The sequence below is a fragment of the Hyla sarda genome, chromosome 5 (assembly GCF_029499605.1).
Source record: "Hyla sarda isolate aHylSar1 chromosome 5, aHylSar1.hap1, whole genome shotgun sequence".
NCBI classification, from domain to species: domain Eukaryota; kingdom Metazoa; phylum Chordata; class Amphibia; order Anura; family Hylidae; genus Hyla; species Hyla sarda.
The window spans coordinates 228,527,072-228,542,944 of NC_079193.1; the positions used below are offsets into that span (position 1 = coordinate 228,527,072).

The following is a 15,873-nucleotide window of genomic DNA, read 5'->3' on the forward strand; positions in this document are numbered from 1 at the left end:
TGCACAGGTGAACACACTAATTGGAATCACTGCGCCAATCAGCGGCGCAGTGGACCTTTAAATCGCAAAGACCCGGCGCGCGCGCGCCCTAGGGAGCGGGGCCGCGCGCGCCGGGACAGGACCGAGGGAGAGCGAGTCAGGTACGGGAGCCGGGGTGCGCATCGCGAGCGGGCGCTACCCGCATCGCGAATCGCATCCCGGCTGGAAGCGGAATCGCAGCGCCCCGGGTCAGTGGATCTGACCGGAGCGCTGCAGTGAGGAGAGTGTAGCGAGCGCTCCGGGGAGGAGCGGGGACCCGGAGCGCTCGGCGTAACACATATTTGGTACAGCTGCATGCGGAAATGTCTGATCTGTTCAAATATAGCATTATTGAAACTGCACGGTAAATGGGGAAAATGTAAAAAATTCCAAACTACAGAATTGCCGATATTTGGTCACTTCAAATACCAGGGAAAAAAAATGTAAATTAAAATTTTATAAATGATGCAGTAGTGATTTTTTACAATTTTTTTTTCTTCTATCAGGGAATGATATAGCTGAGCATTCAGGGATGTGAAAATGTAGCCGACAATAAAACCAATAGCAAAGGGGTCAATGTGATTTTTAAATTAAATATTTTCTTCAAATTTTTAGTTTCATTTTTTATTCACTTCATAATTAGTTTCTAACTAATGAAAAATGTAATTTTTTAGTTTCATAATTTATTTTTTTGCCTTTTCATAATTTGCTTTCTAAACAGTACAGTGTATTGAAACCCATTTCGATCGTAATATATGATTCAGAGAAGCTGTACTGTCCGCATCCTTGCTATGTACTCCGGCCGGCCAGTGATGTGAATAGAACTTCACATCACTGATTCATATTTGCCGCTGAGAGTCTTGATTGGCCGGCACAGTCTGGACAGTCACAACTCTCAGCGGCAAATATGAATCAATGATATGAATATAAATTTTGATCGCAATGGGTCTCAAGAGTGAGACCTAGTTTTATCTCTCCCTCAGTGCAGGTACTACTGCTCCCAACATGGAACAGACTCTGTTCCACGATAAGAGTAGTAATAGTACCACAATAAAGTACAGTGGAGAATGGATTGAATTGTAACAAAAACATTTTTTTTAAATTAAATTAATGTTAAACAATAAAATATTTTAATTAAAAAATCACATGGATCCCTTTGCCATTTGTTATATTGTACGTTCACAAAAATCATTCCCTGATAGAAAAATAAATAAAAAATTGTTATAAAAATGACATTTTTTAAAAAAAAAGATAATTGTTTCCATCCCTACTGCATCATTTTTTTTAAATGGTAACCTACAAAATGTAATAAAAAAAAGCCAAATCCATCACTTTTTAGATCGCTAAAGTAAAAAAAAAGAATAAAAACCTCTGTTAAAATCCACATGGCGTTTTTAATGGCGTTTTTAATGCCAAAAGTCTCAACATGCTGCGATTTTGAAAAACTGCCAATAAGCAGAAAAACGCCAAAGAGGGGTGAAAAAAAAAATCTAAAGAAAAGCCAAAGAGGAGTGTTCAAAAGATTGAACTCTGATATGTAGGGGTGGGGCATAAGGCGTTGTTTAGACAGGAATAGGGGTGGGGCCAAGGGTAGAGTCTTGCTGGGGGCCCTTGCTTTATTTGGTCTGGGGCCCCTGAGTGGTGTCAGTCCGCCCCTGCTTCCCTCCATAGCATATTCAGAGACTTTCTGTCAGTATTAGTGTTTTTAAAGCAACAAAGGGAACTGTGTCAGAGATTGTTTCTTATGGTAATACAGCTTTCAGCCTCATTTCATATGCCTAACTCCTATCCTTGGGCCATCCAGCAACCTGAAAAACTGCTGGCATCTCAGCTCACACTCTACTGGATGTAATGGCACAATCCAGGAAGTGCACAGGGTGGGAGTGCAAGTGTCCAGTGTGACTGTCTGAGAAATGTATTTAAATGCCAGAATGCTATGCTTGGGAGCCACACCTACCACTATACAGGATCATCTGCCATACTACTGCACCTACTTAACCTTGTACTGTTAATACTTTTGGTTGTTTTATACCCTGAGTTCACAACCTAATTAGGTTCCATCTGCTGGTTTCTTTTGTGGTTGTGGCTCCTATTTAGCCAACTGGGCCTGTTTTTTTTTGTGCTGTGGGATATATTCTTAGATTTATGAATAAAAGTTATGTTTTAAACAAATGTCCTTATTTGGAGCCAAATTACCCTTGTAATTGCGCACAGGTTACTATCTTTGATTGATTTCAAGAGAACTGGGACAAATTTCCAAGCATCCATTCAAAAGACTTCACTACACTGTGCTGTAAGGAGCACTTGTCTGGTTGCAAACATTGGAAATCCAGTAACATTAACCCCTGATTTTCAAGTCATCTATGTATCTGGGACCATTCTATTACATATAATATCATGGGTACTCCTCCAAGACACTTTACCAAAGTATACCTCAGGACCAAGAACTAACACAACACCCCCCCCCCATTGACACAACCCTAAGCTATCATTACATGGTTGTGTGATCACTAACTGAGCGCTGTATATTTTATATGACAAAAACTGATTTCAGAAACCAGGAGAACCATCCCAAATATAAAGTTTTAGCAAAGGTTTTCCTGTTTACTTCTGATGATATTCCACTCTGTTTTTGTTACGAAGTATACAGCATTTAGGCTGACAGTGATACAGTAGTGTAGAACACAGATGTAATTAGGTATCAGGTATATTGGCATTATTACTCTGTAAGGGATAAGGATTATTACAGTTAAACAGGCACTAACTACTTAGTAGAGATGGGCAAATTTAAAAAAATTTTGATTCGGCCGATTTGCCGAATTTTCCGAAAAAATTTGGTTTGATCCGAATATATTTGCGTTGAATCGTTATTAAAGACGGCTATTGCCGGGCTACAGAGAGCCTCAATAGGGGTGTAGAACACTTTGCCTTGCCGTTACATGCATAGGGAGTGTGCTGAGGTAGTGAAATAATACTGTTGTTCAGAATGACATGCAGATTACAAGCGTCGCTATTAGAATCACTGCTGCAGAGCGGCACAATGACAGAGTCTGGATGTGGCAGCAGGGTCGGGACACCATATGACGTCACAATAGTTGCTTGCGGTCTTTGAATGGGGAGTGCTTCCTGTGATGATCTCAATTGGCAGACTATGAAACGACTTCTAAACTCTCCCTGCCTGCCTGCAGTCATGCGGGCTTAACGTCAATGGGTTTCCCCTGTGCTAATTTGTATTGTCAGTAACGCTGATTAGTGACCACACAGTGTCTGCTCTCTCTCTAGCCAGAACGAATGCAGGCTTAAGGGTGAATGGAGTCGCCACTGTAAAGATCTGTATTGTCAGTAACGGGGATTAGTGCGCACACACAGTCTCTGCTCTCTCAGCAAAACCGAAAAATGCCGTCTTCGGCAATGACTGCCAAATATCTAGGGCTGTGACATTACATACCCACCTTCCCAGACTTCCTTGCCCCATGTCCTCACACCTGTAGCCACCATTTTAGCCCCCCGGCATGCACAAAATGTGGTGAATGAAGCAATTCGTTACCACTAAGCGCAAGGAAATTCGCATTCATTCAGAATAACATTTTTCATGAAATTCGTCAGATTCGATTTGCCCATCTCTACTACTTAGTTTGGGGGCAGACTTTGGCATTACTTCACAATGTGGCATTAAGAAGAAAACTATTGCTGTTTGGCCTTAATGGGGCACTGTTTTTGATTGTGATCACTGAGAAGATTGCTATTAGTGTGTGGGCACTATCACTGTGTAAAGTACAAAAGGTGACGTTATTGCTTGGGGAAGACAACGGAGGCGCACTATCACTATTTGGTGTACTGTTACCATCTGGGGAACAACTTATTTCTGGGACACTATTGTTGATGGGGGACTATATCTGGCACTATTGTTTTCAGGACTTCTGTCTGTGAAGCACTTTTTTCATGTAGTTATTAGTGTTGCTCACGAATATTCGCAATGCGAATTTTATTCGCGAATATCGCATATTCACGAATTCGCGAATATTCGCGAATATAGTACTATATATTCGTAATTACGAATATTTTTATTTTTTTTTATTTTTTTTTTCACAGTACACATCACAGTGATCATTGAGAACATTACGAATATGCGAATATTCGCGAATATATGACGAATATTCGTCCATATATTGGCGAATATTCGCGAATTCGAATATGGCCTATGCCGCTCAACACTAGTAGTTATGACACTATGACTTATAAAGTACAGTGAAACCTCTCAAATACCCCAAATCGCCCTTAAAAAGTGGTCATGAAGTGGAGTAGTCTTCTCAAAAAACATGGAGAGTATGCATAATATATGGTGGAGCTAAACATTTTCCAGAGTAAATCTGGTCTGGATAAGGATGAGTCTTCTCAACAGGGTGGTCTTTTGAAGAGATTTTACTGTATAGAGTTTGGGAGCAACACAGCAGGTACAGTAATAGGCCAATCTGAGCAGAAACAGGCAAATAATTGGGGGTAGCACCAAGATGAGGAGATGGTGTAGGTTAGAAAAGGATAAAGAGGTGCTGGAAGTGTGAGGTACTAGAAATATTTAGGAAACAACTTTTAAAGAGCCAGAGGGAAAAGATGTGAAAAGTAAATGACAAAAAAGACATCACCTGTAATGATGTTACTTATACAGACTGTGTAGAGTTTCTACCACTATATGGTGAATATTAGTCTTTGTATAGTGTTTCTCTTTCTTACAGTATGAGGGCATTCCTTGCAATTAATAAGTGGTAGTAATACAATGATCATAATGTGGTATTATTTAGTGTTTTAAAGCCAATACTAGGAGTGAGTTGAAATAAAAAGGCAAAATACAATCTTTCTGTATGCCTTTCCTGCCTCAATGATCCACTGCTGGCAATGGGTTCAAAAACATCATCAAAATAACATATGCAAAACTGTCTATAAAGCATATATTGTGGCTAATGTTACATTTAAAGAAGAAGAAAAACAATACACTGTTTCTGCTCTATTTTTCTGCCACACAAGGCTACTAAAATGTGGAACATCTGGTGTGTATGTGATTCCTACCTATCCATTACCTGTCAGCTCTTCAGGGGAACTCTTGCCGGTCTAAAAACTATTACAGTAGCACAATCAGTGACATTTGTTCTTTTGGGCTCTTTCCAACACTTTCTGTAAGCCCCACTCCAACATGCTCTAGAGAGTTAAAGTGACTAAGATTCCCATAGTACATTCACATCTTTTATTTAAAAGAACAATGCCTTCACAGTAGCTAAGAACATAAGGCTGGAATTGATGTAGCACCTTACAGTGTTCCTTGTCAATGAAGCACGGCTTTAACTGCATCTTTCTTATTTATAATTGTTTACTGTGCCCTATATTATATTTGTAGGGCACTGTAAACAAAGATATTTTTCTCATATAATGATCAATTAAATATATCTGATTGTATTGAACTTTATGTTGATTTCTATAGCAAGGAAAATCAGAATGGCATTACCAATTGTTAACATAGCTGTTTATAGAGTACTGGAAATATTGTAGGTGTTTTATAAATTCATTGTTACTTGGGACTAAACATATCAATGTATCAAATGTTTACAGCCCATGTAATGTTAAAAAAAATATGCGTTCTATGTGACTTGTGGAGTATACATAGTCTCATTAAAGGGGTACTCCGTTGGTCAATGTGTTTTTCCGTTTTTTTAACTTACCCTATTTGTTTTGTTTTATTTCTATTTTTGTTGTTTAGGCAACTCTTTTTCCATTTGTTGTCTTTTTATCCCCCACTTTGTTTTCCTATCTTTGCTTCTATTTCCTGTTTCTTGCTGTGCTGAAAACTACAAATCCCAGCATGCCACATGCCTTGCTGGTTTGGGGCGGCTCCTTTTTTTTTTGTTCTGCCCTTTACCCACCCTACTATTTTCCCGGGTCGGCCCCCTTATACACAGCACACTAATATAATCAGCCCTGCTTGGGATACACTGGCATACACACACAAAAAAGACTACAACTCCCAGCATGTGTCATTCAGGAGTCTTCAGTCTGTGGTATAACACCAGCATGCTGCCTCTGTAGTCTCCTGGAGGTTGTAGTTCACCACACCTCTGTAGGGCATACACCAGTGTTTCCCAACCAGGGTGCCTCCAGGTGTTGCAAAACTACTACTACCAGCATGCCTGGACAGCAAAACGCTGTCCGGGCATGCTGGGAGTTGTAGTTTTGATACAGCTGGAGACACCCTGGTTGGGAAACAAAGCACTTTGTTTGTAATATACTGAATTGACTAGAACAGTGTTTCCCAATCAGTGTGCCTCCAGCTGTTGCAGTACAACTACAACTCCAGGCATTCCCTGACAGCATTTGGGCATGCTAGGAGTTGTAGTTTTGCAACAGCTGGAGGCACACTGGATGGAAATCACTGGTGTAACATGATGTGCATGCTGAATAGGCTCGAACAGTGTTTCCCAACCAGTGTGCCTCCAGCTGTTGCAAATCTACAACTACCAGCATGCCCAAAGTCTGTCAGGGCATGCTGGGAGTTGTAGTTTTGCAACAGCTGGAGGCACACTGGTTTGGAAACACTAGCATACTCATATCACAGGGACTACAACTCCCAGCATGTGTCATTCAGGAGTCCCCCCCCCTCCCACTTGACATATAGAGATCATCCCCATTATGAGATTTATTCCCCAGCCCCTGCAGTCCATACATCCCCAGTCCGTGTACCTTGTCAACCTTCCCTTCAGATAACACACTTATCTTATCTGTGTTCCTTCTCCTGTGCAGACCTGCGTCCTCAGGAGACAGAGCAGGGGGGAGGGGAGGTGAGGAGCTGTGTACTCTGGCTGCTTTCTGTCATGCAGACCTCCAGGAGGGGGGGGGGAGATGAGGGGGCGTGGCTTATTTCTCTTATGTAGAAAGAGAAAAAAAAAGCCCTGACATGTTGTCCACAGCAGACTCAGAACATGGCCGACGCTGTGGACAACGGTAAAAGAAAACACTCTGAACTACAGAACTTCCTGCCCAACAAACAGGTAAGCAAACACACACATGGTGCCAAAACATATAACACATCTATATTGCAAAAAAACAAAACTTACAAAGAAGATGCAACATAGTCAAAAAAATTAACCACCGGAGTACCCCTCTAAGGGCACTTAAAGGAGTAGTCCAGTGCTGAAAAACTTATCCCCTATCCTAAGGATATGGGATAAGTTTCCGATTGCAGGGGGTCCAACCGCTGGGGCCCCAGAGATCTCCTGTACGGGGCCCTGTCAATCTCTGGCTCTGCCATAGCGTTGTATTGAGGGGGCGTGTCGGCCGCTGCTTCGTGCGGAGGTCGACACCCGCTATCTGGCCAGCGAGCCGGGGCCCCGTACAGGAGATTGCAGGGGGGCCCAGCGGTCGGACCTCCCACGATCTGAAACTTATCCCCTATCCTTAGAATAGGAAATAGGTTTTTCAGCACTGGATATCTCCTTTAAATATCTTCATGAAACACCCCAACTGCTGTCTGCTGAAGATCTCCACCTTTAGAGGTTTTCAGAGTAATTGTAAACTTTACCATTGCTATGGGTTATATGAAGTATGAATATCGCAATAGAAAGAAAGGAGACTGCCCTCACCATCCAGTAGAACGTCTTTACTGTAGTCAGTTAGGCATATAAATAATGTGCAGGACCGGTATTAGAGAGTAGGAGGCAGAGGTGATGACGGGACAGTACTGTTTCGCATGCTTAGCGTGCTTCCACAAGCCGACAGCTGTCAACAAAGGAAATATATAATATATAAAATATAATGTTGGGTGGAAATCCTCATGTTCTTTGTCTATATTTGTTGTGCTTTTCATTGTTTTCTCTTTGTAAACAACATGGGAAGTTTCTTCTAACACTGTATTCCAATTTTTTATTTCATTGCCAGAAGCAGTTTGAGCATTTTAGGTTATTTTTGTATACTCATCCTTCCAGCAGATGGGAACCATGGTTGTATGTTAGAAGTCGACTAACATTGTAAATCTGCAAGTTTTGAACTCATATTTTAGTTTGTTTTCGAGCTGGAACCACCTAGAAGTTTGCATCAAATGGAGATAGCAATGGAGTGAGTCAGACTACCGCAGATGTCATGACACAACATGCTGAAGTGATCTGGCAGTCACCAATGAGCAGCTGGATCTTATTTACAGTACTAGCTTGTACTGATCACTTTATTATTAATTTGATTAGTCCATTCTCAGACTTTTCATGTGGGAAGCCAGCTTAGCATAAAGCAAAAAGAACATTTCTACAGTATGTTTATTGTGGGAATCCGTGGTAAGTAAACAACTTACAGTAGCTTATTCTACTGTTGTGGAAACTTAAGAAACAAAAGTCATATTTTTGAGATTAAGCTTAAGATGGCTTTAAGAGTGTTTCAAGCTGAGCAAAAAGAGCTTCCTTTTTAAAGGGCATGGTTTGAAGGATTATCCATGTTGAAGCTATGAGGACCAATATAACCAAAAAAGGTTTTGATTTCTTCTATTTATTTCTTTTCCCAGTTATTCTAATAATGGCCAGTGATCGCTGTATTTTAAAATCATACTTTTAATGTTTTCTGAAGTAATGTTAACAGGGAGACATATAAATAAATAAAAAAACACCAAAATATAAAATAGTATGTAAAGTGGCAGCTGCAGTTTTCTGTATACACTGTACAGATTTAGGAACAAAGTTATTCTTGAACGATCTTTGACCACGTTTATTTTGTGTATTGCTAATGTGTTTGGGCGTAAAATTTACCAAATGGTCACAGGTCATTTGATAAATTTTGCGCAGGTTCACTTTTCCTGAAATTTTGCTTTAGTACAACTGTGTCTATGGTATAATTGTTACTTACATTTTGCAATTTAAAAAAATGTAAAATCAATAATACTATTCCAACCCACCCCCCTAGTTTTTCCACAGTTTTTACAGAAGAGTAGTAGCATGGCATATATACCTTTTTCTTACCATCTTTAACCCTTGAGGACCCCCAAAAAAATCATTGTGCGACAAAATTGAAAAATCAAAACAAAGCACTATTTTCAAATTTTTGGGGGCTTCCGTTTCTGCGCAGTGCATTTTTCTGTAAAATTGACACCTTATCTTTATTCTGGAGGTCCATACGATTAAAATGATACCCTACTTATATAGGTTTGATTTTGTCATACTTCTGGAAAAAATCATAACTACACGCACGAAAATTTATACGTTTAAAAATGTCCTCTTCTGACCCCTATAAATTTTTATTTCTCCACATTTGGGGAGCTATGAGGGCTCATTTTTTGCACCGTGATCTGAAGTTTTTTATCAGTACCCTTTTTGATTTGATCAAACTTTTTGATCGCTTTTTATTCATTTTTTATGGTATAAAAAGTGACCTAAAATACGCTATTTTGGACTTTGGATTTTTTTTTACGTGTACGCCCTTGACTGCGCGGTCAATTAACGATATATTTTTATAGTTTGGACATTTACGCATGCTGCGATACCACAAATGTTTATATTTATTTTTATTTAACCCCTTAAGGACCGGAGGTTTTTCCGTTTTTGCATTTTTGTTTTTTGCTCCTTGCCTTTAAAAAATCATAACTCTTTAAAATTTACACCCAAAAATCCATATGATGGCTTATTTTTTGCGCCACCAATTCTACTTTGTAATGACATCAGTCATTTTGCCCAAAAATCTATGGTGAAGCGGGAAAAAAAATCATTGTGCGACAAAATTGAAAAAAACCCGCTGTTTTGTAACTTTGGGGGGCTTCCGTTTCTACGTAGTACATTTTTCGGTAAAAATGACACCTGATATGTATTCTGTAGGTCCATACAATTAAAATGATACCCTACTTATATAGGTTTGATTTTGTCGGACTTCTGGAAAAAATCATAACTACATGCAGGAAAATTAATACGTTTAAAATTGTCATCTTCTGACCCCTATAACTTTTTTATCTTTCCGTGTTTGGGCCGGTATGAGGGCTCATTTTTTGCGCCGTGATCTGAAGTTTTTAACGGTACCATTTTTGCATTGATAGGACTTATTGATCACTTTTTATTCATTTTTAAATGAAATAAAAAGTGACCAAAAATGCACTATTTTGGACTTTGGAATTTTTTTGCGCGCACGCCATTGACCGAGCGGTTTAATTAATGATATATTTTTATAATTCGGACATTTCCGCACGCGGTGATACCACATATGTTTATTTTTATTTTTATTTACACTGTTTTTTTTTTTTATTGGAAAAGGGGGGTGATTCAAACTTTTAATAGGGGAGGAGTTAAATGATCTTTATTCACTTTTTTTTTTCACTTTTTTTTTGCAGTGTTATAGGTCCCATAGGGACCTATAACACTGCACACACTGATCTTTTATGTTGATCACTGGTTTCTCATAAGAAACCAGTGATCAACGATTCTGCCGCATGACTGCTCATGCCTGGATCTCAGGCACTGAGCAGTCATTCGGCGATCGGACAGCGAGGAGGCAGGTAGGGGCCCTCCCGCTGTCCTGTCAGCTGTTCGGGATGCCGCGATTAGCCGCGGCTATCCCGAACAGCCCGACTGAGCTAGTCGGGAACTTTCACTTTCACTTTCAGCCGCGCGGCTCAGCTCTGAGCGCGCGGCTAAAGGGTTAATAGCGCGCGGCGCCGCGATCGGCGCTGCGCGCTATTAGAGGCGGGTCCCGGCTTCACTATGACGCTGGGCCCGCCATGATATGACGCGGGGTTACTGTGTAACCCCGCGTTATATCAGAAGAGCAGGACCAAGGACGTACCGGTACGTCCTTGGTCCTTAAGGGGTTAAATTTTTTTATGGGAAAAAGGGGATGATTCAAACTTTTATTAGGGAAGGGATTAAATCACATTTAACAGCTCTAATATGCAGTACATTGATTGCCAGCACTGATCAATACTATGCCATAGCATTGCATTGATCAGATCTCAGGCTTGGAGCAATCAATCACCGATCGGACGTGAAGGAGGCAGGTAAGGGCCCCTCCTCTTGCGTCCTAGCTGATCGGGACACCGCAGTTTCACAGTGGTTGTCTCGATGAGCGCAACTGAGCTTTTGGGAATGCTTTTTTTACATTTTAGACGGGTTATGATTGGTGATGTCCGGTATTAGCCGCTGGGACCGATATGAGACAGGGTCACCACGTGAACCCGCGTTATATCGCGGACGCAGGGCGTACAGGTATGCCCTGCGTCCCCAAGAGGATAAAAGGGATGATTAAACACAGAAAATATTTTTACAAACAATATATAAAAATAAAAATCTGTATAGACATGACAAATGTTCGGGCATGTTCTCTTGCCCCCTTCCATAGACATGTATTGAGGGGGCATGGCCGTGATGTCACATGGGGTGTGGATGACCCCTGCAGCGCCATAACAGCACATTTACTTCCAAAAGCTGGTCAGTAAAGTACCCCTTTAAAGCAGTGACTAATATCATCAATAGCTGGAGAGGACAGTGAGTTTGGGGAGTCCTGCATTTTATACCTGTGCAGTGAGAAGAGGGAGAGTAGCAAGGGGCAGATCATTGATCACACGGTCGGAACATACAGCATAGAGTCCCACAAGAATCTTTCATTGCAATAGAATATTCCTGCTTCCTACTATTCATTCAATGTTATTAGTCTTCCTGCAGGCTGTCTGGTACCAGAAAATCATTTTGGTGTATTTAATCTTACATCTAAGAAAACTTTCTTTCTGAATAGTTCATGTAGTGATTGATGTGAAGATTAAGAGTATAAATTCTATATTGGGTAAAAAGTCATAACAATTGAAAAAAAAAGTTCCATGTGACATTTGTATTGCATATTTCATCTCTTGGAGATTCTCCTGGGAATTTTTTGTAGGTCAGGTCATGTGCTTAAAGTAGAATTAGTTTGGGTTAGATAGGGCCAATAACAGTGAATAATTAAGCACTTTGAAACAAAATTGTGGTCTCTGTAACATATTATATGTGTAGTAATAATATAGTAATTATGGTATTAAACGTGAATCTGGGCATGTAGCTGCCATTATAAAGTAGTGTGCAGGAAAAAGGTATGAAAGGTTAAATATATATATATTCCTCATCATTTAAAAAAAAAATTTCTGCTGGTAAAAATCCTGGCACTCCATGTAGATGAATACATTTCTTCTCTTTTACTTATGCATGCGGCATATAACACAAACAATGCAGCACGCGTTCCGGCTACTGCCTTTTTCAACTGCACATTGTAACTGAACATAATGGCTCATTTTATACATGTCATAGGCACACAATTACTACATCATTGGTAACCATGACAACAGAATAAACAATAACAAAAACACACATGGTGATTTCTTGACTGAAGATCAGCAGTACATCAGAAGTAATAAGGTTGGTCTCTAAATGAAAAAAATGAAATAATTAATAATTGCACAAAATGTACAGCAGTTGGTTAATCTCATATTCACGATTCAAGGTGTCCAAAGTGTGAATCCAAAATTCTTCTTTTTGCAGAAGCAATTTTTTTGTATCGCCTCCACGTCTTGGTGGGAACACTTGATCAATCACCTGATAACGTAACTGGGAAATATTATGTCCTTTGATCTTGAAATGGTAAGGTATAGGAAAAAGGAGGTTGCTGCAATGGATAGAGGATTTATGTCTATTAATGCGGTCTCCTACATGCTGGGAAGTTTCCCCAACATATAGGAGACCGCACAGACATTTTATTAGATAAACCACATTTTTAGATTGACATGTATAATAACCCTTTATTGGTATAGGCTTACCTGTATGTGGATGTCTTATCTTGTCCCCTTTAATGCTAGTACTACATTGGGCACAATTGAGGCATGGAAAAGTGCCACATTTCCTAGTGCTTAATATGGTTTGGCGTAACTTTCTGTTGGAACCCAAGTCAGCTTTTACTAAAGTATCCCTTAGGTTTGGTAAACTCTTATTACAAATTCAAGGGGGATCAGGAAATTCTTTTACCCCGGGGTATGCTTTTTCTAAGATAAACCAATGTTTACATACAATTGTATCAACTTTATGACGCAAAGGATGGTAAGTCCTAACAAAAGGTATAAGTGTCCCCATTTCTCTGGTTCCTCGTATCTCTGGAGTTGCTCTTAAAATTCGCTCTGGATATCCCGGTGCAGCAAATTTATCCTCCAATTCTATGATCCTTTGTTGCCTAATTGTGGGATCTGTGACTATCCTAATGATGCACTGCTTTTGTGAAAATGGGATGGATTTCTTAATACTGGGAGGGTTGCACTGGTATAATGCAACCAACTATTCTTATCCGTAGGTTTACGGTATAAATCAGTGCACAATCCCCCAGAACCATTCTTCAGTAGCAGGGTGTCCAGAAAATGTACTTGTACATTGTCTACATTTATGGTAAATTTAAGTTCTTCACGGATTTTATTGAGATACTCAAAAAATATATTGAGCGACGAACAGGGCCCCTCCCATACGCATATAATGTTGTCTATGAAACGCTTCCATAGTGTGACATGTTTAATAAATGATTCATGTACATACACAAATTGGTGTTCAAAAAATGACATGTATGCATTTGCATATGGGGGGCATGTTCGCCCCCATTGCCGAACCCCTCCGCTGAACAAAAAAATTATCCTGAAAAGAAAATTATTTTCATGTAAGACAATAGTCAACATTTCCACACAAGTTTTCCTGGTCCAAGGTATAATCACTCTTATCCAACAACCACCTAGTGGCTTCTATACCTTTTTGATGAACAATAGAGATATATAAGCTCACAACGTCAACTGTTACCAATAATGTCTCATCCGTTACTCCAGTTATATTTTCAATAATTTCTAAGAATTAGGATGTATCTAGCAAAAATGCAGGTGTAAATTTGACCAGGGGGGGGGGGGGGGGGGGGTTAAAGCTTCTTCTAAGACTATTGATAGTGGTACCTGGAGAGTCAGTCAAAGATTTATTTATTCTTGGTAATACATAAATTACTGGAGTGACAGGATTAGATTTTTGTAAATATCTAGACAGATCATCATCTATCAAGATATAGATGTAAATATAGTTGTATCCAGCCTAGCCTCACCCTCTGTGAGCCAACTGTATCAGCAGCAGTGCACAAACCACACAAAATAGTTTGCCACAATAAAAGTCAAATTGTCAGCTAACCAAGGGCAGACCACTTCCTCCAACACATTAATATCTTAGTTTCTGTGGGTTAGGCTGGTGATCATGTGACCTAGACAAAATACAGGAAGTGTGGGTGGGACAGGAAGTATGGGCTTTATGCAGGTTCCTGGCTTGTTAATCATCCTGATGTGTGAGCCGGTTTGTCACAGAGCCTCAGTGCACAGAGCCCTGCTTGTCCTCAGTGCAGAGAGCCCTGCTTTTCCACCCTCAGTTCCTGTATTTTGCATCCACACATAGGCAATAGCTGCTGGGACATGCCAGGATTTTTTTTTTTACTCACAAATCTACAAATTTTTTAACTAATGCCTTCTAGCAGACAAGAGAAGGAGACGCCATGAGAGAGGCCGGAGTCCACCATCTTGGCTCCTTTTTGCTTGATCAGGGCATCTGAGGGGTAATAGCAAACATCAACACGATCGCTGAAATTCGTCATTACCAGCGGAAAACCGCCTGGTCCCACCATGCAGGAAAAGAGCGCAGCTACTGCACTCACTTTATGCACAGGACATAAATGCACATCCTGGTGGGTAAAGTACCAGCGCAACAGGATATACATTTATGGCAAATGTCCTTTAGGGGTTGAATGAAAATATTTGAGTATTGAATTGAAAACCCATAAAGCCTGGTCTTGGATATCATGTTACACCCATGAGTAAGGACATGATGTTTACGTTAAAAGCGTGTAGAGTCTGAACCCAGTACCAAGTGCTGTACTGCTTACTCTTATGTAATGTTTAACAAAGTTTATCATTTGAAACTAATACTGGGCTGGACATACTTTTTCTCCTATCTATACATTGCTAATATACACCATTGAAACATATTCATGAGAGGTTTGTTGAAATCCCTTAGATTTTGGCAGTGGAAAGCAAATGTTGAGGCAACAGCTATCAAACAGAAGGCAGCAGAGTCTGTGAACAGAAAACTAAGATCAACAGCCAAGCTCATTAATAACACAAGAGGCCCTCATGCTGTTCGAGGAAAATTCTCTAAAGTAAACTAAATAAGGATCCTATGTAAATGGAGCAGAGATGGGGAAACTCTTGTGTTGAACTTTATTCTCATCTGCTTATGTCATATTTGTATTTATATTTTTCCTTCATTTATAACATATTTTTAATTTACATAATAAAGAGTTTGTCATAGGTTTGTTAATGCTAACAACCACAGGAACAAAAGAGCTCAATGGTGCCATTTGCCCATTAACCAAACTGGGGTAATCACTTTTTTCTCTAACCCTATTTATAATAACTTTTGACAATAAACCACTTGCAGAGTTTCCTCCTTCGTCAGGGATTCCAAGGAATCCCTGAGGAAGGAGGAAACTCCACAATGCGTTAGATGTATAATTGTTTTGTGCAATAAATGTATGCATTTTACGTAAAGAAAATCCTGTGCTGACTTATGTTCTGAAAAGGAAGAGAGATATGAGTAAGGTATCACTTCTGAAGTCCTGTTGAAAGAACAGCTGGAGGAACGAAAGTGGGAAACATAAGGCTTGCCGACACGAGGGGAGCAAACGGATCACGGCTCCCCTCTGCGAAGTCGATCGACTTACCCATTTTATGTATACTCAGCTGTTGTGGAGAAAGGTGTGTCCACTCCTCCAATTTTTTTTCAGTCCTGTTCATTTTAGGTGGTAAGTCCTACAACAAATAGG

The 15,873-nt window shown here is 40.0% G+C and overlaps 1 long non-coding RNA gene across 1 annotated transcript; it reads left to right on the forward strand.

The window, feature by feature from the left end:
- The first annotated feature begins 12,328 nt into the window (after positions 1-12,328).
- On the forward strand, positions 12,329-15,386 carry LOC130272659 (uncharacterized). Its single transcript, XR_008843667.1, has 3 exons — positions 12,329-12,407; positions 12,531-12,629; positions 15,066-15,386. It is a non-coding gene; the product is annotated as an uncharacterized LOC130272659 (long non-coding RNA).
- Positions 15,387-15,873: the final 487 nt, after the last annotated feature.